This window comes from Chanodichthys erythropterus, chromosome 3 (genome assembly GCF_024489055.1).
Source record: "Chanodichthys erythropterus isolate Z2021 chromosome 3, ASM2448905v1, whole genome shotgun sequence".
NCBI classification, from domain to species: domain Eukaryota; kingdom Metazoa; phylum Chordata; class Actinopteri; order Cypriniformes; family Xenocyprididae; genus Chanodichthys; species Chanodichthys erythropterus.
In genome coordinates this window covers 61,751,518-61,776,035 of record NC_090223.1, presented here as the reverse complement: position 1 = coordinate 61,776,035, position 24,518 = coordinate 61,751,518, and the positions used below count along the sequence as shown (strand labels likewise).

At 42.7% G+C, this 24,518-nt stretch overlaps 1 pseudogene; it reads left to right on the top strand.

The window, feature by feature from the left end:
- The window catches only part of LOC137007702 (uncharacterized), a 1,237,067-nt pseudogene that overhangs the window by 802,747 nt on the left and 409,802 nt on the right, over positions 1–24,518 (top strand).

Below are 24,518 nucleotides of genomic sequence, written 5' to 3'. Positions count from 1 at the left end.
TACTTTAATTTTTTATTCTAAAACATACACACACACGCACACACATTCTGAAAACTTACCTTAAATGTTCTGCATTACATAAAGGATAGGACAAACATTGTCCATGCAAACTGTTAAAAAATCAAGTTATTCTGTAACAGAACTGAGTTCATTATTTGTGTTTTGATTCAGATATTACAGTGATGAATCATTTTTTAGTGTATGAACTATGCAGTTGCAAATGAAATCAAAAAAATTTTCAAACTATTAAAACACATGACAGATGTAACGTGTGCATGCAATGTGTATGTTTAGTCAGGAATCAGATCTTTCAAGAATAAGTGGGTGGCTCTTAAAAGAGCCTTTGTGTTATGAAAAGCAGCAGCAGGTGAGGGGTGCAGAGATGACAGGTGGGCAGATCAGGCTATGTTGTGTTGCCAGGGGACTTCACCACTGGCAGAAGAAAAGTACCTGTTGAAGGACTCCCGAACAGCTATGGCCTCTTGGGTGGAGTTGTTGGTTCCCACTCTCCTTGCACGTGTAAATGCAGGGATGCGCTGTTCTTCCTGTGGGAAAGGTCCTTCTGCTGTGGAGTTCCACCTCTGGAAGTTATGAAGGGCCACTGTTGCTTTCACAATGGCATCCACATTTGCAGGGCTCACTCCAATCACCCGGTGGTAGATTCTCCATTGTACAGCAAGAATCCCAAAGGCATTCTCGACAACTCTTCGGGCTCGTGAAAGGCGGTAGTTGAAGATCCTCTTTGATTGGGAGAGGTTTCTTCCAGGATAGGGCCTCAGCACATTCCTCCTTGTAATAAAATGAGAAGATAAGACACATATATAGATACAGACTACAACTAAATGTAAACCAATAATAAAATATTTAAAAATGTAACATAATTCTATACAAAAATGTGAAAACAAGGCATCAGACAGTGAAAAAAGCAATTATGTCAAAATTTGATGCAGCAAGTAATGTAAAAATCAGACATTATTTCTGTTCAGAGTCAAACTCAAGACCCAAGATAAAACTAATTATTTGATACTGTGTATAATGTATGTATAACACACACACTATACCATGATTTGCAATCAGTATAACTTACCTGAGGGGAAAAGCCTCATCTCCCACAAAGACATGAGGCATGGGCCCCAGGTGATCAGCGTCAGGGAGAGGAGCATCTGCTGGGAGATGCAGCTTCTCTTCCCGCAGGGCTTGTCCAAAAGCAGAGGCAGCAAGGGTTCCTCCATCGCTGTTCCGACCAAAAGCTCCAACATCCACCACCCTAAAAAGATACCTTGCATCCACAACCGCCAGAAGTACAAGAGAGTATGTTCCCTTGTAATTAAAATACTGGGAACCTGAATTATGTGGTGCCTGGATTACCACATGCTTCCCATCAATTGCGCCCACACAGTTAGGGAAGTATCACCTCTCCTTGAAGCCAGTGGCAATCTCCTGCCAATCAGCAGTCTTTGGTACAGGCAGAAAGTCATCCACCAGGCTGTCCCAAATGGCCTTGGACACATCTGACACAATGCCTGCCACAGTGGAGATGCCCACTCTGTAACTAGAAGCAATGGTGGTGTAGGAGTCACCAGTTGCCAGGTATCTGAAATTAATGACATTATGGTGTTCAGTAAAATCTTAACTACTGGTACAATTAAAACAGCAAAACCTTTAACCTCAAATTAAGAAACTGGTGTGTGGGCGTGAGCGGGATAAAGACATGATCACGGAACTCCTGCAAAACATAGCCTACTATGTATGTAGCCTATGAAATGAAAGGAGTAGTGCAGTCACATCGGTTTGTGTTTAAAAAATGTGTGTATTTTGTAATATATATATATATTATATACACACACATACATACACACACACATATATACATACATACATATATTATATATATATATATATATATATATATATATATATATATATATATATATATATATATATATATTGTGGAATTACAAATTTAAGAATCTGTTTAAAATCTGCAGATCCTACATCCTGACCATTTGGCAGGACAAGCTCAAGATACAGCAGTGCTTTTGTCTCTATGATAATGTAAAGGTATAGGTGATACTGCCAGACTGATTGGATTAGCACCTATGCATTTGAATGACACAGTTATGCTGATTAGATCATGGCTAGGAAATGTAAGCAATGATCTGATTCCTGTACTGCATTTGCATCCTTTGTTTAGATTGTCCACACCTCTACTCTATGTATCCCTCCCCCTTGAATGTATATGAACTACCAAGTCACTGCTTTAGTTTAGATTTTGGATGACCACAGCGATGCACAGCGTGTTTCTCAATAAAGAGTAACTTCTGCTTCAAGAGATCCCAAAAGTCTCCTGGTCTATGCTTCTGAGATTTCCAACAGTTTTGGTGCCGTGACCCGGATAGAGCTTCTCACCTCAATCCAGATTGGAACTTCAAGCACAACAGAGATCTGATCCAAAAGAAGATCCAGGCTGAATTTTCCTGTACACCCAAGGGTTGGTGAGTGATACTCTATCCAAAAGAACCATTAAGACCAGTTGTTATCCTCTGCGCCGTCAGAGAAGAGTTAACAGACAGCTGTAGGGTTTGGTTAACTAAGTTATCCTCTAAAAATGTTCTTTTAGAGATGAAGTTTATCCTCTGTTTAGGCAGGGAAGTTTAGCATCACATGCTAATAATTAGGTATCCTCTGTTCAGGCAGGGAAGAATTAGTGTAATGTGCTAATAATTTGTGTTGTCCTCTGTTTTATCAGGGAAGGTGGTGTGTTAACAGAATAGCCATCCTCTACTTTGCTAGAGAAGAAGGTTCATCCTCTGTTAATTCAGGGAAGGTTATAACTGTTAAAGTGTGGTAGCAAGTTGTTTCAACTCTGCTCGTCAGAGAAGGTTGAATACATTACGATGTGTATTAACTAGGTTAACCTCTGCTCTGTCAGGGAAGTGTTGAAGTGTATTGTTGTACCAGAAAGACATTACACAATGTTGAGAAAGAACGCTAGACTTATTCCAACAACTGAGAAAGGCGGACTAGCTACTCCTTTATGGACAGATAGTGAGTTCAAATCAGTGTTAGGAAAACACATGGACTCAATAGTGACTGAGTCAGTCAGATTGGATTTGACAAAGAAATTTGGGATTCATCCAGAAAAAGTTTGGTCCATTGAAGAATGCAAAAAGGTACTTGGTGCTTGTATTCAGAAGAAAAATATGAAGGGCATTATCTGCTGCCACAAAGAATTTACTCTATCCATTGCACAAGAACAAATCCAACATATTGCTAAGTTAGAAGAGCAGAACAAACAGTTGCACACTAGAGTGTCTCGTCTCACTCAGAAGTTGGTCCTTAACAAAGCCTCAACCAAATGTGACTCAAAAGACCAACAGTCAGATGAAAGCTATCCTGACTTACAGTCTTTCTGTAGACTAGAGGGCAATAGCAATACTGGATTCATGGATAAAGATATAAATGCAGTTGAAGTGTGTGGAGCGAGACAAAAGGCTCAGAGTAGGGCAAAAGGGGTTGACACAGTTCCATCTGTAACCCCCATACTGCAGTTACAAGCAGTCAGTACCTCTATAGGTCCTGAAGACATAGAAAGAATTGCTGAGAATTTGCCATCAGTGCATAGAAATTTTTCTGAGTTTAGGACAGAGTTGTCCAGAAAAATGAAGCTCTATGATATGTCCCTAGCTGAAGTCACACAGCTAATGTCACAAATCCTGAAAGAGTCAGAATTCAATGATTTTGAAAGTGCTGTAAATAATTCTGAGTTTCAGCATTCCAGTAAAGGCGAATTGAGAGAAGGAGTTCTGAGAGTGTTACAGAACCTTGTTGGACCAAAGGTAGACTGGTCAAAGATCACTAGTTGTGTACAGAAGGATGAAACTGTAAGTGAGTACACTGAAAGATTTTGTCAGTCAGCGGCAGCATACAGTGGAATAGTTGACACTCCAGAGAAAGTGTTAGAGGATAATGGACCACTGGTCCGCATGTGGTTTGATGGGCTTTCATCAGAATACAGAAATGCATTGCCTTTCTTAGACCTCACATGGTCCAATGGAACCCTGCAAAACAACTTGGATAGGTTAGCTATTTGGGAAAGAGACTCAGATGTCAAGACAAGAGTAAAGATTGCAGCAGCATCCTTTAAGGTCAACACAGAGAATCGACAGAAACGTAAATGTCCTAAGAGAGAAGGCAGATGTCATTACTGTGGTAAACCTGGACATTGGATGAAAGAGTGTAGGAAAAACAAAAAGACATTAAAAGAAATTAACAGCTTTACTCAGCTCCTACTCAGTCTACTTGCTACATTGAAACTGCCCCTCCCCTCTTCTCCAAACTCTTGGAGCAGCAGCTTGCTGACATGCTAACCATTTGGGCTGTGAGTGCTTAATTTCCCCAGTCATTTACAAGAAAGCTTAAAGACTCATTCTGAACAAAAGAAAGTTGACTATCACTTCCACCATTTGGGGACACAGGTTAAGTACACTCACAGCCTTAAATGTTATGCTACAGCACACTCCATTCACTTGTCCATCCTCAATGGGGTATGATGTCTGCTATGACTGATGTTTCAATGGAAGATGGAGATGTAGCACCTTAAATTTGGAAACTAACTACAGGGAGAGAATAGGACACACAGACCAGTGAGGAGCCCAGGGAAGAACCGAAGTGCATAAGGCCTCGGGGGCTAAACCCTGTGGTGAAGACTTCCTCATAGGTTTCCCCCTCTCTCAGTTTATCCCCACCTTACTGGTCTATAGGTGTCAAATTGATTAAGACTAGGTTAAGAAAAAGAAGAACAAAACCACTATACGATCACTAGAAGTTTATGTTGATCAGAGTTAGACAGAAAAACTATAGGATCATCAGAGGTGTAACGTACTAAAGTCTATGCATGAATACTGCTGGTCTGCTTTTTCTTTGTTTTCTTGTGTGCAGGTATGTGTATATGCCATGACGTCTCAAGCAGCACCTGGTGTAAAGCATCACCTCAGATAACCATGAACAACCTTCATGATGACGGAGTCATCTGAGCAACTCGGAGTTGCACAACGACAAAGAATCATCTTGGGACAAACATGGAAATGGACTCTACAGGGAACAGACTCCACAGCTATTCAGGCACCATGGACTTTTAGGACTTCCACGCTTATGCTACATGGTTTTTCTGTGTCATCATGTAGTTAATACAACATGTTACCACCCTGCGTTGTATATGTGTCAACAGTATACTCAAGTTAAAGAACAACACTTATGTAAATGTTGGACACGACACAGAATAAGATGTATGTGCCTGTAACTGTTACAAGTTGCATGACTGGAAGATGGAACTTATGTTAACAAACATATGTTATAGAAGGGATTTAAGAAGGTTTAAATTTGTATTATGTGAGAGTTATTAGAACTCTCAAAGGGGGAACTGTGGAATTACAAATTTAAGAATCTGTTTAAAATCTGCAGATCCTACATCCTGACCATTTGGCAGGACAAGCTCAAGATACAGCAGTGCTTTTGTCTCTATGATAATGTAAAGGTATAGGTGATACTGCCAGACTGATTGGATTAGCACCTATGCATTTGAATGACACAGTTATGCTGATTAGATCATGGCTAGGAAATGTAAGCAATGATCTGATTCCTGTACTGCATTTGCATCCTTTGTTTAGATTGTCCACACCTCTACTCTATGTATCCCTCCCCCTTGAATGTATATGAACTACCAAGTCACTGCTTTAGTTTAGATTTTGGATGACCACAGCGACGCACAGCGTGTTTCTCAATAAAGAGTAACTTCTGCTTCAAGAGATCCCAAAAGTCTCCTGGTCTATGCTTCTGAGATTTCCAACAATATATAATGCAACGTTATATGTATGTATATGTGTGTGTTATATAGAATGTGTGTGTATATGTATATATATATATATATATATATATATATATATGCATATATAAATGTGCATATATATATATATATATATATATATATATATATATATATATATATATATATATATATGTGTGTGTGTGTGTGTGTGTTACATATAAATATAACACATTATAGACAGCACTTAAAAGTAGTAGATTTTATTTCAATATAAATCACCCACCTCAGGCAAATTGCCAGACGCTGCGTTGAAGAAATTGGCTCTCTGTAACTTAAATGGATCCTTGAGATTCTAGGTCCGACTCTGCCCAGCAAACTGTCGAACTGCTCCCTACTAAGCCGAAAGTACACCTGGAACCGGTCACTGTGGAAACGGAGCTCCTTCGCAAGTCTGAATTCCCCAAACTGTTCTCTGGACCTGAGGGTTTCATGCACCCACAGCCTCCTCTTTCTTCTTCTTCTTACTAGCAGGGCTAGTGCTATCGCTCGCTTCTTAGCACGGGACAGATACATATCTTGCTGCTAACCGACAGGTGGAACAACAATCAAATGACTAGACGTTTAGATCTCCCGCTGAAAGTTTTGAAAACTCCGCCCACTTTGCTCTGGCCAGCGTAGCACAAATCGCTTGTGTCTGAAGGGCTGCGCTGAACCCAGCGGCGAGCGCAGCGCATGCCGCGTCCTGTGTGAAAGGGCCTTAAGGCTAGTGGAACTCATCAGCGTGAAATAAACCATAGGGTATTGGTCAATGTGAAAAATAAAAGAAAAAACAAACATTTCTAATACAGAGATGAGCTGGCATAATTCTAACCCAATAAACTCGCTTCTAGAATCCCTGCGAAAGTCAAAACACCCCATTTAAAGTTGTATGCAAAAGTTTAGGAACCCCTGACAATTTCCATGATTTTCATTTATAAATATTTGGGTGTTTGTATCAGCAACTTCAGACACAGTAATATTTCAGTAGTGAAATGAGGTTTATTGGATTAACAGAAAATGTGCAATATGCATCAAAACGAAATTAGACAGGTGCATACATTTGGGCACCCTTGTCATTTTGTTGATTTGAATACATATAACTACTTAACACTGATTAATTGGAACACACAATTGGTTTGGTGATCTCATTAAGCCTTGAACTTCATAGACAGGTGCATCCAATCATGAGAAAAGGTATTTAAGGTGGCCAATTGCAAGTTGTTGTTCTCTTCGACTCTCCTCTGAAGAGTGGCAACATGGGGGCCTTCAAAACAACTCTCAAATGACCGTAAAACAAAGATTGTTCTACATTATGGTTTAGGGGAAGGCTACAAAAAATTATCGCAGAGATATAAGCTGTGAGGAACATAGTGAGGAAATTAAAGACCACAGGCACAGTTCTTGTTAAGGCTGGCAGGCCACATAAAACATTGGCAAAGGATGTTGAGAACGGTCAAAAACAGTCCACAGACCACCTCCAAAGAACTACAACATCAGCTTCCTGCAGATGGTGTCACTGTGCGTCGTTCAACAATTCAGCGCACTTTGCACAAGGAGAAGCAGTATGGGAGAGTGATGCGAAAGAAGCCTTTTCTGCACACGCCACAAACGGAGTCACTTGAGGTATGCAGACGCACATTTGGACAAGCCAGCTTCATTTTGGAATAAGGTGCTGTGGACTGATGAAACAAAGATTGAGTTATTTGGTCATAACAAGGGGCGTTATGCATGGCGGCAAAAGAACACAGCAATCCAAGAAAAACACTTGCTACTCACAGTAAAATTTGGTGGAGGTTTGATCATGCTGTGGGGCTGTGTGGCCAGTGCCGGTACTGGGAATCTGGTTAAAGTTTGAGGGTCGCATGGATTCCACTCAATATCAGCAGATTCTTGAGAATAATGTTAAGGAATCAGTCACAAAGTTGAAGTTAAGACGGGGCTGGATATTTCAACAAAACAACGACCCAAAACACTGCTCAAAATGTACTCGGGCCTTTATGCAGAGGATCAAGTACAATGTTCTGCCATCACAGTCCCCAGACCTGAATATCATTGAACATCTGTGGGGTGATTTGAAGCGGGCTGTCCGTGCAAGTAGGAATGGTTCAAAATACATTAATCCAGAATCCAGACACTCATTACAGGCTATTAGAAGCGTCTAGAGGCTGTTATTCCTGCTAAAAGAGGGTCTACTAAATATTGAGCTAGGAATTAAGTCCTACCATGATGTACAGGGTACAGCAGGGCATATTTTATTCCTTTACCTCTTAGTTTCTCCTGTGGACCATCAAGCAGTTTGCGTTGCGAAGATACCTCTGCTGGAAGATACTGATACGACTCCCATCAAAAGAGAGTGGGCTTTGGTTAGATGAGATGCAGTATCTCAGTCTTAACAGTATCATGATGTATCCTGGCAATCATAACTTGCATGCTGTTGTTTACGATGCGGCCAATGCGGTGAGCTCGGTCAACCTTTGTCACACGGAAAATTAGCTTCTCCCGATAGTGAAGGCAATAGGCCAGAGACAAATTGTGTGGGGTTGCCCTTCTCGATGTTCTCAGAAAGACCAGCTATCTTGATAATTTGTCAATGAGATCTGGGGCCGTATTCACAAAACATCTTAAGGCTAAAAGTAGCTCCTAACTTGACGATTTAGGAGAAACTCTTAAAAATAATGGGTGTGTCAGTCCTAATTTTAGGACTCCTAAATTTTTGCTCTAAGAGCATTTCACAAAGCATTTTAGCGCTAAAAGTAGCTCTTAAGTTTGTGAAACGCTAGGAGTAGTCAAGAGGACTCCTAAGTCACTAAGACCAAATCACAAACAGTCCTAATCCACCCAAAGACACTGAACACCATTGAGGCAATAGCGATGGAGCCTTAGGTGCTCAACTTTTTCTTCATAAATGCAATACATTTTGATTTATAGATTTGAATCTACAATGAGACGCCAAAACTACATTTTTAATAAATAAATAAATATTGTCTGATTACCTGTGGCAATGGTTTTCAACAGTTCACACTTACAAATGATTGAATAGAGTAAAACACACATATATATATATATATATATATATATATATATATATATATATATATATATATATATATATAAAATAAGCGTATTTGGTGTGCTGTCCAAGGGGATCAAGGGCTCCCCAAATCCCCAGCCGAGAGTGAGGAGCGGGGTGGCGGAGGGATGCAGAAAACTGTCGAAGTATAGGCGAGTCAGCTCTCGTCTGTATATTCCTCCTCTCGAGCTGATTAGAAAGACCGTTTGAATGTGTTTCTCCCAAACTTTGTTTATAAAACATAATTTTACACACTTAATTAGTGACACTTAGCCTACATTTTAAAACCTTTATGGCAACATTTTATTTTGACTATGGCAACATTTTTATTATAAAACCTTTATTTTAATATGGAAACATGACACCTCATTCTACAATATTTCTATGATTAAATCGCTGACTCCTCCCCCATCAGCCAATCACTGTGTGTATATTCCATAGCAACGAGGTCAACCCCGCCCTTACTCTTAGCTTAAGACTTCAGTCTATTCCTTAGTAAAAGTTGGTCTCAGCAGCTTTGTGAATAGGTTTTAAGAGAAAACTCTTAGCTAAGAACTTTTAGTGCTATTTAGGAGAACTCTTAGTGGTAAGATAAAATGTTTTGTGAATACGGCCCCTGGCCTCTAAATCCGTTACCTTGGACTTCAGAGACGCATTCTCTTGTGATAAACTTGCTAGAGTGCCCTCAGTGTTGGGAGTAGTTAACTACATGTAGCGCCGCTACTAGTTTAACTACATTTTTCAGTAGCTTGTATGTAGGCCCGATACTGATACTGGTATTGGTGCGTCTCTACTGAAAACCCCTGATTTAGATCATGTTGAGGTTGTATGGAGCTGATTAATTATTGTTTATGGTCATGATGCCACCAGCTGGGAGCAATAAGTGTGGCACGTATTCAAGCATTTAAAATCCTTTTATAGTTTATTTTTATATTTTATTTTAAGATTTCAAGCAATCATGAGCTTAGAGAGTTACATGTAAAGTACTAGACAGACTCTGCTAGTATTGGACATTTACAAGTAACACTGTAGCAAATTAACTCAAAATAAATAAGAATAATTAATCATAGCTAGTTATAAATTAATTATATTATAAATATCTGGATCAGTTAGTAAAATTAACTTGATGTAATAATTAATATTACAATCAATTAACCCATTATCCAATGAACACACAGTGTTAATTGTTTATTAATTCTAAGAAATATTCATTTCCAGGTTATGGGAAATAACAATCTTATTGTACAGTACTGCTAAGAGCCTGTGTCAGGATCTGCATGAATAGGGACTCCAGTATATGAGCGCAAAACACAGACAACTTTACGTGTGACATGAACAAGACTTTATTAACTAGACTAAACACTTAAACTACTCTAACATTCACCCACATACATGCATACAGTTTACCAAGAGAGAGAGAGCTAAAGCAGAGTACAGTAAAACAAGAAGCTACAGCATTGTTTGACATTCAGCAGATCAACAGCCTTGAGCAAACAATCAGTTTAGTTTTTAAAAGGGGTAAGGATACTCAATGTATCAGATAATGAGACTAAGTATGATACTTGCATGTCTCTCCAAGTTGAATTAAAACTGTCCTGATGCAATTTGTGGAGGCTTCCGTTGAATCTTTACTGATATTGTCTTGATGAAAGAGAACCAGTTGGATTCAGAGGATCTTTGGTGAATGGAAGTTTCTAGGCCGAAGCCTGGCACAAGCTTGGGGTTTCACAGAAGCTTCTAGCTTCTTACAGCATCATCTTGACGTCAGCATTTGTCAGTAAAAGAGAAGAGAGAGATTGATCTTGTGATCAGTGAATATAAAGGGTGAAGACGTCACACCCTCTTGAGGTGTCTGACCCAATAAGGAGTTGCCCCCTCGGAGGGAAGTTTTACCAGTTTGTTCTGTAGCAAGATATTAGCATAAGAAACTAGATTGGATGAATGAGAGAAGAATCTTCTAGATTCTTATAATGTGTCACAGAGTTAGTAACATGTAACATAAATTACCAAATAGGAAACGAAAGTTGGTGTCCGTAGATACCAAACATGCTACCAAAGTAATTTCAGTTATCTATACATTTGCAACTCTGGAACATTAATACCAAAATAGTTCAAAAGAAAGAATTAAAACAGAATAAAGCCTATAAAAGGAAAGTCATGAGATGGGAAAATTGGATACATGTTTATACATTTCCCAAGTGGTTATGTAGAGAATACATAGGATTAAGAGAGTTTATTTGTCCTTCTTAGAAAGAAGGAGGTCAGAGTCTCTGGCATTCTTTCGCATCATAAAAGGTCCAAGTGTCTGTAACAGGACACCTAGTTCTGCCAGTGGTTTAGCTACATCTGGGATGCTGGTAGCAAGTTAAGGGGGATGGGTTCACAGAACTTTGATAGAGTGAGTTATGGGTAATTCATTAAATACAGTGAATAATTGTGTGGCTGATTGGTCCAGACGCTACACTGGAATGTATCATTATTTTACAAGGGGTTTTTAAGTGAGGGTAACAGGGCTGACATGAACTCGGGGACACAGATAAAATGATTTCTATTTTATAAAAAATAATGTATGCCTATGCTAAAACATTTTTTGACAATAAGACTATACTTAATAAGACTAACAATATGCAAATGTGAAATTTGTATCATTTTGCATTCAATTTGCAAATTAAAAGTCTGGCTAAAAAGAACAATTATTGCAAGGGACAGGCCAAAAACCTGACCACTGTAAGGACCTTAGGTCATTTATTAGCTCAATTAAGTATAAAGAATTAAGTTACAGGGAATAAGAATCGAATCAACTGTAATTGATTCACTGTAAATGATTCAGAATTAATATTTAACACTTCATCAATTATTCGTCCAGTGAAAAATTGAGGTTAAAGTATTCTAATTCTGGATAAAATATTATTCTGTGGCCAACAGTAACAATATTTTATTATGATTATTATAAGCAAGAGGTAACTTGATCTTTTAAGTTTAAGGCAGTAATTTGACACACAGCACAAGAAACTCGTATATGTGAAAATCAAAACAAGCTTTATTGACTACTTCTAATGATTACAGGAAACTAAGGCTAAACACACACACACATTCATAAGCACACACACACACATTCGCGGAGTTGATATGAGTTATGAAGAAAGTCCCAAATACTAACTAAACATCGCAACCTGAGGAAAATCACAAAAGCAGAGCTTTGGCTTGATTCTTTAGGTTTAAAGGAGTTTCACCAGTTTCCAGCAAGAGAGAGAAGTTTGCTTGTACCTGCGTTTGCTCTGACAGCTGAGGTAATCGGGTTGTTCTGCGACTCGCGTGCAGCGGAGTCCCGTTCTGGATTGGCTGTCTTTCAGGTGACGTCTTCTCGGGAAAGCCCTTCGTGGGTTGCGCGGAAGCTTTAAAGTTGTTGCCGGCTGGTGAAACGCGCTGTTCTGAGCAGTTTTCTTCTTTGGAGACTTTGGTCAGATATTTCACGGAGTGTTTTGGAGTCTGGATGTGACGGCTGTTGAATGGTCAGCTGCGCGGCTCGTGGTTGAAGTCGGCGACTGTTAGATGGAAAATCAGCCCCGGTCAATCAGTTCTCAATGACCCATGCGACTTTTCCGCCGTGGTCAAAGTAGCGGTGCTTCGGCTACTGGGCTTCAACGACTGTGCTTCAGTCCGACTTCCACTTCGACCGACCTTTTGACCGATTTCTGACCGATTTCTGACCACTAGCTATTGGGAAAGCATAGTTCCCTTTCGAGAACGGTCTCTCGACATGGCGTCAGAAGCTGACGCTTTGGGGACTCCCTTTTCTCCTAATTCTCCTGAAATCCTATTGCACAACGCCAGTGAAGTTGCCACTCTCACTGGCCAATGCCAGCCAAGACGGCGAAAGAGGGGCGGTACCCGCCACTATATAATGCGCCGTCCTGGCGGCATAAGCTCAGAATCTTCCTTTTCACTTCAACAATTAATAACTTCGACATTACTACGAGACAGCTGTGGAGAAGACGCGAAGTAGACGGATTACCCTTTCGGCGTTCCAGCATGTCTACCTTCTGCACGCTGTGTTCGGGGCCTATCGAGGCTCCAGACACCCACGAGTACTGCATTCTGTGCCTGGGACTCGCCCATGCAGAAGCAGCACTCGCCGGGCCGGGCTGCCCACACTGCGAGGATCTCCCAGTGCGGGTGCTGAGGGCTCGGAGGAGCATCGCCCATGGTGAATGTCCTAGGCAACGTCCCACTGCCGTTGACGAGCCGCTGGTGGGACAGCCGCATAAGGGGCGATGACGCGGGAATGAGGTGTGACTCACCACCCCGCCCTCCTGTTTACTTCACCGAGGAGAGTCTTCGACCCCCCCCGGCGCGTCGGAGATGGTTTCGTTCGGCGCGGCGAGGGATGACGATCCCGACGAGGCCATGTCCCTAACGGCGTCCGAGAAGGACTGGGCAGACAACCTCCTGGAGGAGCGCTCTGAGCCGGAGGGGCAGGTGGCGTTTCAAGACGAGCTTGTTAGGGTTCTTACTAGGGCCGTGAATGATCTCGGTCTTGAATGGGATTCCCCCGACGAGCCAGCGAAGAGCAAACTGGATTCGTGGTTCCTTCACTTGGGCCGCCGAGCCGCCGCTCCAAGGAAGCGAGCCCCTTTCTTTCCAGACCTGCACGAGGAAGTCGCTAGGACCTGGGCCGCGCCCCACTCGGCTCGCGCCCACGCCAGCGGCTCGGAAATGTTCACAAGAGTTGATGGCGCTGAAGCCCGTGGTTATGCGTGCATTCCGCCAGTCGAGGAATCTATCGCGGCGCACCTCTGCCCCTCGTCAGCTTCCCTTAAGGCAGGCGCTATGTTGCCGTCAAGACCCTGCCGTGTGATCGCGCATATCGCTGATAAGGCATACGCCGCCTCAGGTGAAGCAGTTTCAGCACTTCACACGATGGCGGTACTTCAGGTTTTCCAGGCTCAGCTGCTGAAATCCCTGGACGAGGGGGAGGCGGACCCCGAAGCGTTTAAAGATCTGCGCGCTGCGACTGATTTTGCCCTGAAGGCAACGAAGAAAACGGCCCAGGCGATCGGACGAAGCATGGGCTTTATGGTTGTGCTCCACCGTCATTTGTGGCTGACTCTTACAGAGTTAAAAGATGCAGATAGGAAGGCGCTGCTCAACACTCCTTTATCTCCCTCCGGCCTTTTTGGGGACACCGTGGAAGCGATTGCAGAGCGCTTCTCTGAAGCACAGAAGCGTTCCAGGGTGATGAGTCATTTCCTTCCGCGCCGGGCGCCCGCGCCGCCTCCAGCGCGCAGTAGATCTTCTTCGGCTTCAAACAGGCCGCCGAAGCGAGCTCCCTCTGCTCCCGCCCCTTCGGCGCCAGACCCGGAGCCTGCTGCACGCAACAAAACACCCTGGCAGAGACCGCCGAAGTCGCGTCACGGCTTTAAGAAAGGCGGCCGCCCCGGGACTGCTCCTAGTTCATCGGAACAGAAGCCTCGTTCCTGACGGGAGAGTGCAGAGGAGGAGGACGCTGAGCGAAGGACCCGCTGCGAAGCGTCCGAGGTGTTCTCAAGAAGTCCCCTTGGCGGTTGCAGGCGACTACGAGAATGTTTCTGTTGTGAATGTAATAAAGAATGTTACAACCTCACAAAAAGAGCTTTTTTCTCCTCCTCTAGCAGCGGCAGCTTCTCGCACTCTATGCTCAGGCGAATTGCTGCAGATACAATCGTGCTCGCAGCTCTCCCGTGTAATCGGCGACGCTCGCGCTCCGAATGTAGGTCCTCCGCCGCAGCGGAATACCCGTGTCAGTTCTCACATACACGACTCGCCGCCTCTCAACGCGCCCATTCGTCAAGAGAGCTGTCAGCGCGCTACCCCAGTATACAGCGACGTTGTCCTGAATACAGAAGGCGGGGTGCCCCGTCCTCTGTGCCAATTTGCGAGCACTTGGCGGGCTGTTCCGGGTATTTCGGATTGGGTGCGGAACGTAATAGAGAACGGCTACACTTTGCAGTTTCGGCGCAGACCGCCCCGTTTCAATGGCGTGGTTATGTTGACAGTGCCGGCTCACAACGAGTCAGTGCTGAGGCAAGAAGTTCTCAATCTCCTCGCAAAGCGCGCGATAGAAGTGGTCCCGCCAAGCGAGAGAGAGAGCGGGTTCTACAGCCGGTATTTTGTCGTTCCAAAGAAAGGCGGTGGCCTCCGTCCGATATTGGACCTGAGACCCATCAACCGGGCTTTATTCAAGCGCCCTTTCAAAATGACGACATTGAAACAGATCCTCGCGCAAATTCGGCCCGAAGATTGGTTTATTTCAGTAGACCTGAAAGACGCATATTTTCATATTCAGATCGCCCCTCGTCACAGGCGCTTTCTGAGATTTGCGTTCGACGGCACAGCATATCAGTTCACAGTTCTGCCGTTCGGATTAGCCCTGGCTCCGCGCACGTTTTCAAAATGTGTGGATGCAGCGCTTTCCCCCCTGAGAGCGAACGGAATACGCATACTCAATTATTTGGACGATTGGCTAGTTTTAGCCCATTCAAAGGATGTGCTCAACGGCCACAAACGCACTCTATTGCTTCATTTGGAGAACCTGGGTCTATGCGTAAATACGCAAAAGAGTATGTTATGCCCCAGCCAGTCAATCTCGTATCTAGGGGTGGAGTTGGACTCGGTCGCGATGAGAGCGCGTCTAGGTCAGGAGCGCGTTCGCGATTTGATGTCTGCCCTGAGTGCTTTCAGTCTGGGCCGTCCTGTAGCGCTGAAGGAATATCAGAGGCTCTTGGGACGGATGGCGGCGGCCGCGGCGGTATGCCACCACGGGTTGCTTTATATGCGTCCCCTCCAGTTATGGCTGAAAACTCAGGTACCAAGGAGAGCTTGGAGAATGGGCCATGCCCGCGTTGTGGTCACTCGCAGGTGCCTGAGCGCGCTCGCGCCGTGGCGGAATCCCAACCTGTACCAACGCGGCGCCCAGCTGGGCGTGGTTACGCGGCGGAAAGTGGTCACGACGGACGCGTCGACGACGGGCTGGGGAGCTCATTGCGATGGCGTTCTGGCGTCGGGCTACTGGACGGAATCGGAGAAGACGTGGCATATAAATCGCCTCGAATTGAGGGCGGTCTTTCTGGCTCTTCGAAGCTTCCTCACACAAGTCCGGGGCCATCATGTATTGGTTCATATGGACAATGTTTCGGTGGTATCGTACATAAATCGCCAGGGCGGAGTGCACTCGCAAGCCCTTTACGAGCAGGCTGCGCAGCTTCTACTGTGGGCCGACCACCATCTGCTCTCCATCCGAGCGGCGCATGTTCTGGGCCACCTGAACAGCGGCGCGGACATGCTGTCGAGGGACGGGATCCCTCAAGGAGAATGGAGATTGAACCCCGGGACAGTGAGACTGATCTGGGAACAATTCGGGAAGGCGGAAGTGGACTTATTCGCGACGGAGGAGAACACGCATTGTCCTCTGTTCTTTTCTCTGTCGCGCTCTCCCCTGGGAGGAGACGCACTGACGATGCCATGGCCGAATGTTCGCCTTTATGCATTTCCCCCGCTGAAGATATTGTCACAAGTGCTGCACAAGATCAGGGAGGAGAGAGCGTCGGTGCTTCTAATCGCCCCGTACTGGCCGAACAGGCCGTGGTTTCCCGATCTGCTAGAACTGTTAACGGCTCCCCCGTGGATGATTCCACTGAGACGAGACCTTCTGTCGCAAGCGGGCGGGTCGATTTGGCACCCCAACCCCGAATGGTGGAAACTTCATGTGTGGGTAGTGCAAGGGAGCCGGTAGATCCGAGCGTTCTGTCTTGCCGTGTTATGGACATGATTACGGAGGCGCGAGCCCCTTCTACAAGGCGCCTGTACGCTTCTAAATGGGCAGTATTTGTGAAATGGTGTGAACTGAATGGTCTCGAACCGGGAAGCTGTCCCGTCTCAGGCATTCTAGATTTCTTGCAGCAGCGATTGGACGGCGGCAGTATGCCTTCCGCTCTTAAAGTCTATGTGGCAGCTATTTCAGTTTTTCATGTCCTTATCGATTGGCGCTCGGTGGGCAGACACGACCTAGTGGTAAAATTTTTGAGGGGTGCAAGGCGACTAAGACCCTCTCGCCCCCCCCCCACGGTGCCGTCATGGGATTTAGCTCTTGTGCTCGAAGCGTTGACTCGGCCGCCTTTTGAGCCGCTCATGTCAGTCGGCTTAAAGGAGCTCTCACTTAAAACCGCGCTGCTACTCGCCCTCGCTTCAGTGAAACGCGTGGGGGATTTGCAAGCGCTTTCTATTAACGCTGATTGCTTGCAGTTTGGGCCAGATGATTGTAACGTCACACTCAGGCCGAAGTAGGGTTACGTGCCTAAATCACTGTCAACGCCGTTCAGAGCACAAGCGATAACTCTTTCGGCTTTCACCCAGGAGTCAGTGGATAACGCCCCTCATCAGGAGTTATGTCCAGTGCGAGCTTTGCGAATTTACATTGACCGCACGGCTCAGTTCAGGCTCTCTGAGCAGCTGTTTGTGTGTTTCAGCGGCAGTACCAAAGGACGTCCCGTCTCTAAGCAGCGGCTATCGCATTGGGTGGTTGATGCGATCACTTTGGCCTATTCTAGCCAAGGAATGGAATGCCCTATCGGCGTCAGAGCGCATTCAACGAGGGCGATTGCATCCTCGTGGGCATGGACTAAAGGCGTCACCATCAAAGACATTTGTATGGCGGCGGGCTGGTCGTCGCAGAATACCTTCGCCAGGTTTTACAATTTGGACGTGTGTTCTCTAGCCTCACAAGTCCTGGCGTTGAGTACAACTCGTATTCTGCCTGCAGTTCCCGCCCACTAGCTGAGGCTGGTGGTTTCAACTAGGTCGTATAAGTGAATCTGGGGGTGGAGCCAGCGCCACACCCAGTCTGTGGCGCTCTCCCCTTCATGTTGGCAGAGCGAGCTGTATGATGTCTGTCTGTTGTACTCTCGTTCAGTCGGAAGATTCTGAGCTTATGCCGCCAGGACGGCGCATTATATAGTGGCGGGTACCGCCCCCCTTTCGCCGTCTTGGCTGGCATTGGCCAGTGAGAGTGGCAACTTCACTGGCGTTGTGCAATATGATTTCAGGAGAATTAGGAGAAAAGGGAGTCCCCAAAGCGTCAGCTTCTGACGCCATGTCGAGAGACCGTCTCTCAGGGAACCAAGGTTACCATAGTAACCGGAGACGTTTTAAAGGAGCAATTTGGCTCCATCCTTAGATGCAATCCTTCAATGAGACGTTGCTACGGAGATTAGACACGCCTCGTCTATTGTCTATTGATCACATCGCGTGATATCTGTGGAACATTCTCCTGTTTTATTAACAACTTTATAACGTTTCTTAATATCTTCCTGATACTGAATTTCAATGTTTCATTCACACAGAATTACAGAGAATTATAAACTCTGTATTTAGAACTCAAACATGACACACTTCTTACACACATATTACTAGACTGACCTAATTAAAACAATGATTACAATAATGCATTTGAAGAAAACCCACATATTGAATACATTGAATAGACATGTTAGTAATTACATCATGGCATGTATTATTCTGTATATAGTTTAAAATGATCTCTTAATGATGGTCTATTTGAAATTCAAGATTGAGTCTGTAAGCATAAAGTCATTGAACAGCGACCGGAGTCACAAGTGACCGGGTCAAAAATGGATTGCTCCACACAAAGGAGGTATAGATAGGACAGATTTGTCTTTAAATCCGTTGATGGGTGTTTTCCTGTTCCATCCGATAATACAAGAGGGTTTTGTGAGAGAATCAATAGATTTAATGTGATCAGACCCACGTGATGGGTTCTGATTAGTTTATTGCTGATGAGCTAAGAAGTCCTTTAGACAGAGTCCTTTGTTAAAAGAAGTTGTGTCATCACTTCTGTTAAGGCTAGGTTTTTCCTGTCAGGAAATGAATCTTTTGGACCAAATGAAGCTTTGTTCAATCATGCCTCTGGCTGATAAAGCCATTTGGTAACGTCTGTCGAACGAGTCCCTACACCACTATCAGAATAAATGCAATTTTAATTATTTAAAATAATATTTAATTGAATGAACTTTGGTGTAATATTGATAAAACAAGACACAGTATTGACATGTTTTTAAGTCACAAATTTATTTGTTGTTACTTCTATGTCTGATTATTTTTTAGGGACACAAAAGGCACCGATTTCGTGGAATGACCCATTTTGTTGTGTTATTGTCTTATTCATGTTATATTGTGAGAAATACCAGTATTGTCTTTAAATAGAGCAGTTGTATAGTGTGTTCTCATATATTCTGACTCAAATAACCAGTTTCTATCAGCAAACACTCAGAATAAAGTGAGATGATCTGCTAATGATCTGAATGTCTTGTTGAATGAGTGTTGATAGTCTGAGGATCATCAATATTAACAGAGAAACTGCTGAAAACTCTTTATTTCATGCCAATAGTTCCTGTTTTCACCTCATTTATTATGCTGATGTCTTCAGATCTGCTGTAAATTGACACTTAAAGCTCATTTCATTGCTGTTAACAGAATGGAGAGGGGATTTGATGACTACAAATATGTACATTTATTTCTGTATTCATGCTTTTAACTGCTTTTCATAAAGTTCTTTACTACTTTTCTAGACATCTGCCATTATTCTAATGAAGAAACAGAGTGTTAGAATTAGAAATTAAAAGTTTTGAATTTGCATCATTTGCTTTATGATAGCCCAAAATACTCTTAAATTGTAATTTTAAATCTTTATACTTAGCCACTATCCTTCAAACTACTAGATTTCATACATTTATCAGCAATACATTTTTAATTATTTAAAATATAATGAAATTTAGTATGATCTTTTATTCTTTTACATATCTTAAGTACAGGTCAAAATAACTGCTGTTTCCTTTTTACATAAATATATCTGTTACACTAAATGATGATGGAACATTAAAACATTTTATTTTCACAAAAGTAATTTGAAACATAAAAATAGACGCTTGCATTTTGCATTTACATAGGTTTTCTATGTAAAATCGCTTTGTACATTTAAACACAGTACCTGATATATTTTGGATTTTGGCCGATCAGCTCCTCCAACCAATCTGCAGTTCAGTCAACGAATCCCCGCCCACTGTAAGCACTTAACAAAGCTCCATCCACTTTAGTTATCTATCAATAAAGCTCCTCTCATAGCAGTCACATCATCAATGAAGCTCCTCCCACTGCAGTTTATCAATAAATGCTGGAATATTCCCATCAGAAGAGCACTGAAGCATCAGGAAGAGCTGAAAGCGGCAAAGAACATGAGTGATCCAGAACCCTGCAGAATGAAACACACTGAAGACACTGAAGAACAAAGAGGTTGGTGTTTATTCTTCATTCATACATGATGCTGAACAACATTCATGTTAGAAAGATTCAAGCACTTCTGCACATTTAGAGAAACAGTTAAAGTTCTTTTCTAACAAAAGCTCAGTAAAGGGAAGTTTGAGAAACGTTCATATTGATTGTCAACATCAGATCAAACTAAATACTTATTTTACATTTGTTTCATATCTGGTTCACAGTTTGCAAGAGTGTTTCCAGAATTTAGGCATTTTCAATATAGTTTTCAACATTGCTATTTTTTAGTAATAAACTGTAAACACCAAAATGTATTAAATAAATGAATTTTCCAGAATGGCTGACAGGGTTGTGAGTGTAAATTTCTTCTTACTGTAACTTTGGTAACAGGGTTGATGAATGCAGTCATTCATTTGTGTAAAAACTGAGACAATGGATTGAGATTATTTTCTTGTCCTCCCATCATGCTGTAGAAAAGAGCCCAGATGATGTCACTTCCTGGTGTCACAGTTTTAAGAAATCCTCTGGTTTTAAAAGTAGGAAAATCATGTCAGAAGTAACAGGGTTGAGTGAATCATGTAGGACACTGATAATAACACATTTAAAGATGCAGTCAGTCTAGACTTTGAGCATGTGAACTTTCTACAGACATGATAAAAAACGATCATGATATGATGTCACACTCTGTGAATCTCTTTTTAAAAATATAAATAACAAATAAACACTCAAATTTTAAAATATACAATCTACTCCACTTTACTACAAAATTCATTTGATCTTGTGTTTCTGGTGTCCCACATTCACATGCGTATGAATGGAAGTCAAACGATGTGTATTGTGAAAAAGCGCTATACAAATAAGTGTGATTTGACTTTAAGTGAAATTTTATAATTTTGTCATTGATCAAATATGTTTAATAATTCTCACTACAGAAACATGCTCTGTTTTTTCCTGCTAAAACAAAAGCTGAGATCAAACACCCTGCAATAAAACAATAAAACACACCCTGGATAGAAGAGCTCAGAGAAAGAGGACAGGACACACCTTGACCAAACTTTTCTCCTCGTTTATCTGTGCAAAACCCCACCCCCTCTCCCTCCCTCATCAATTAAAAATGCAAAAAAGAGGTTAAATTCATTACAAAAATCAATTCTGGTCTGGGTAATTAAGTGAAGATGGCAGATTAGCCATTTGGGAAATTGGGACTACTGTGAGTCCCACAGTCAGGTATATATTTCTTACACTTAACATTGATTGCTCAAAGCATAAATTTATGTATGTTTTATTTAATTAAATTGTCTTCTAACTGTAATGAAGGGTCAACAGAGTGGGGAGATCCATTTGCAGCTTTTATTGAACAGCGTACAAAGCAGACAGGGCAAAGGCAGAGGCACAAACAGGAACAGGCAATGGTTGTGGCAGGCGGCAGACAAACAGTCGGGTCACAGGCAAAGATCAGGGCAGGTGGCAATACAACAGAGTAAACAGGTAGCGATCAGGGCAGGCAGCAGATGTTCACAAGGACTAAACAATCCAATCGACAACAGATAAACAGTCCACAAGAAAATGCTCAGAAACGATCACCAAAGCAAATCAAGACTTTAGGTGTGTTCGACATCGGCTGCGGCTGGATGTAACCGATCGGCGAGATTAGCCGTGTGCAGGCGGGGAGGAGCTGAAAACGGAGACATGAAGTCGGACACTTTCTGCTTCCCATAGTGAGGCTCGTGCTGCGTTTGCATACTTTATCACAGCTGAAGTGAAATAAATGCAATATTTGACTAATACACTGATGTTTCAGAGACATTTTCATTCAAAACTTTATGTACTGCTTACAGCGTCTGTTTTTACAAGAATAAAGTTCAACATAAGCATATATTATTTAAATGCCAATGTAGAGGGGTCTACGTTTCTTATCAGTTTTATTTTGATAAACATGACACAATATAACATCGCGACTACATGAAAAGAGCTTTAACTGTTATAAAACACAGATTTTTGAGCATTACTGGAACTGAAGGCGTGAAAATAAACACGAAACACAAGTGATCATTGTCATGCGGTGAATCCGGCCAATCATGAAACAGCTGTGTCGTCATCACAGCTTGTGCAGCTCCTCTTCAGAAGCTGCGCTGGCTGACTTGGGCGGCTGATCTCGAATCGCTCTCGCGGTACTTTAAAGCCATACATCACAGTCACATGACGTCAGCGCTAGCTCAAGTCGGACAACATTTCTTACCGGCATGCACTGCTTCAAGTCAGCCGCCGATCTGTCTTTGCGGCGCTGCATCAAGTCGAACAAGCCTTTTGTGATGTGTGTCTTAAATAGTGTGAGTGTGATGCAGTGCAGGTGTGCGTGCAATCAGTCCCAGGAATGAGGGCCTATGGGTAACGTAGTCCGAATGAAAGATGGTCAATATTCCGGTGATGGCTCCCTCTGGCGGTCCGGAGGAGGAGCCGCAGGAGCCATATTCGTGACACTAACTGTCTAGTTGGCATAATACATTTTTTTCCTGACAAATAAAATATTATACTTTATTCATTCTGGACTCTGCATCAAAATGATCTGAATATTTTAAAGCAGTTGTCTATCACAGGAAGAATTTTATGACCTTCATATTTCTCTCTTTAAATTATTTTGATGTACTGAAAATTAAATGACACGTTTTTTCTTTCATTTCAGACCTGATGGAAGAAAGTGAGAAGAGTGAAGAACTGAGTGAAGTGGAGGAGGAACATCATGACAGACCTGGAGAAAAACCTTTGAGTCGCTCAAAGACTAAAAAGACATTTCTAAAGAAAAGAGCCAAGAAATCTACAACCTGCACTCAGTGTGGAAAGAGTTTCTCTACCAAACAATATCTTGAGATTCACATGAGAGTTCATACAGGAGAGAAGCCGTTCACATGTGATCAGTGTGGGAAGAGTTTCAGTCAATCATCACACCTTAAAGCACATATGAGGATCCACACTGGAGAGAAGCCGTTCACATGTGATCAGTGTGGAAAGAGCTGCACGCGATCATCAAACCTTAAAGAACACATGATGATCCACACCGAAGCGAGACCGTTCACATGTGATCAGTGTGACAAAACATTTCGTGGGGAATCAACCTTAAAGAAACACCTGCAAATTCATACAAAGGAGAAGCCACATTCATGTTCTGTGTGTGAAAAGAATTTTTCACTGCTGTCATATTTATACGCACATGAGAAAACACATACTGGTGTGAGAGAGTACATGTGCTTTGAGTGTGAGAAGACTTTTACTGCAAATGGTTTAAAACTGCACCAGAGAATTCACACTGGAGAAAAACCTTACAAGTGTTCACACTGTGACAAGGGATTCAGTGTGTCATCACATCTTAAAACACATGAGAGGATCCACACTGGAGAAAAACCTCACAATTGTTCACACTGTGACAAAAAATTCAGTCGTTCATCATCTTTGAAAACACATGAGAGGATCCACACTGGAGAAAAACCTTACAAGTGTTCACACTGTGACAAGAGATTCAGTGATTCATCATCTCTGAAAACACATGAGAGGATCCACACTGGAGAAAAACCTTACAAGTGTTCACTCTGTGACAAGAGATTCAGTGATTCATCATCTCTGAAAACACATGAGAGGATCCACACTGGAGAAAAACCTTACAAGTGTTCACTCTGTGACAAGAGATTCAGTCAGTCTTCATCTCTAAAAACACATGAGAGGATCCACAACAGAGAAGCGGCACACCTGTGATCAGTGTGGAAAGAGTTTCACTATTAAAAATCAGCTGAAGATACACATGAAGATCCATGCAGTGGAGAAACCACATCACCACAGTCTGAAATCATGATAAGTAGTTCATCTAATGTGCTGAGAAAAAATGTATTTTCTGTGTAAGTTAGATACAGCCAAATCTCTCCTCTCCACATATAGTTGGCGCTGTTGAATTATCCAGGTTGTGGGTGAGGAGAGACCCCGAAATGCCTCATTCATTCATTCATTCATAGTTAGCCATTTATCAATATGCGCTCTTATCTGTACTTGTGTGAAACGTCATCAGTCGCTGTCCAAGTACTGTTCCAATTCAAAGTTCACATCTAGCCAATTCAGTTCAAATCCCCGGATGTGTTCTTGATCCACCCCTTTTATCGAGGATGCATCGAGAGGTGACTTGTGCAGACTTGAGAGAGCCAGGTGCATTGTGCACTAACCAGCAAGCATCATTAGTAAAGCAGAAAACCTGTAATTTAAACATATTACTGT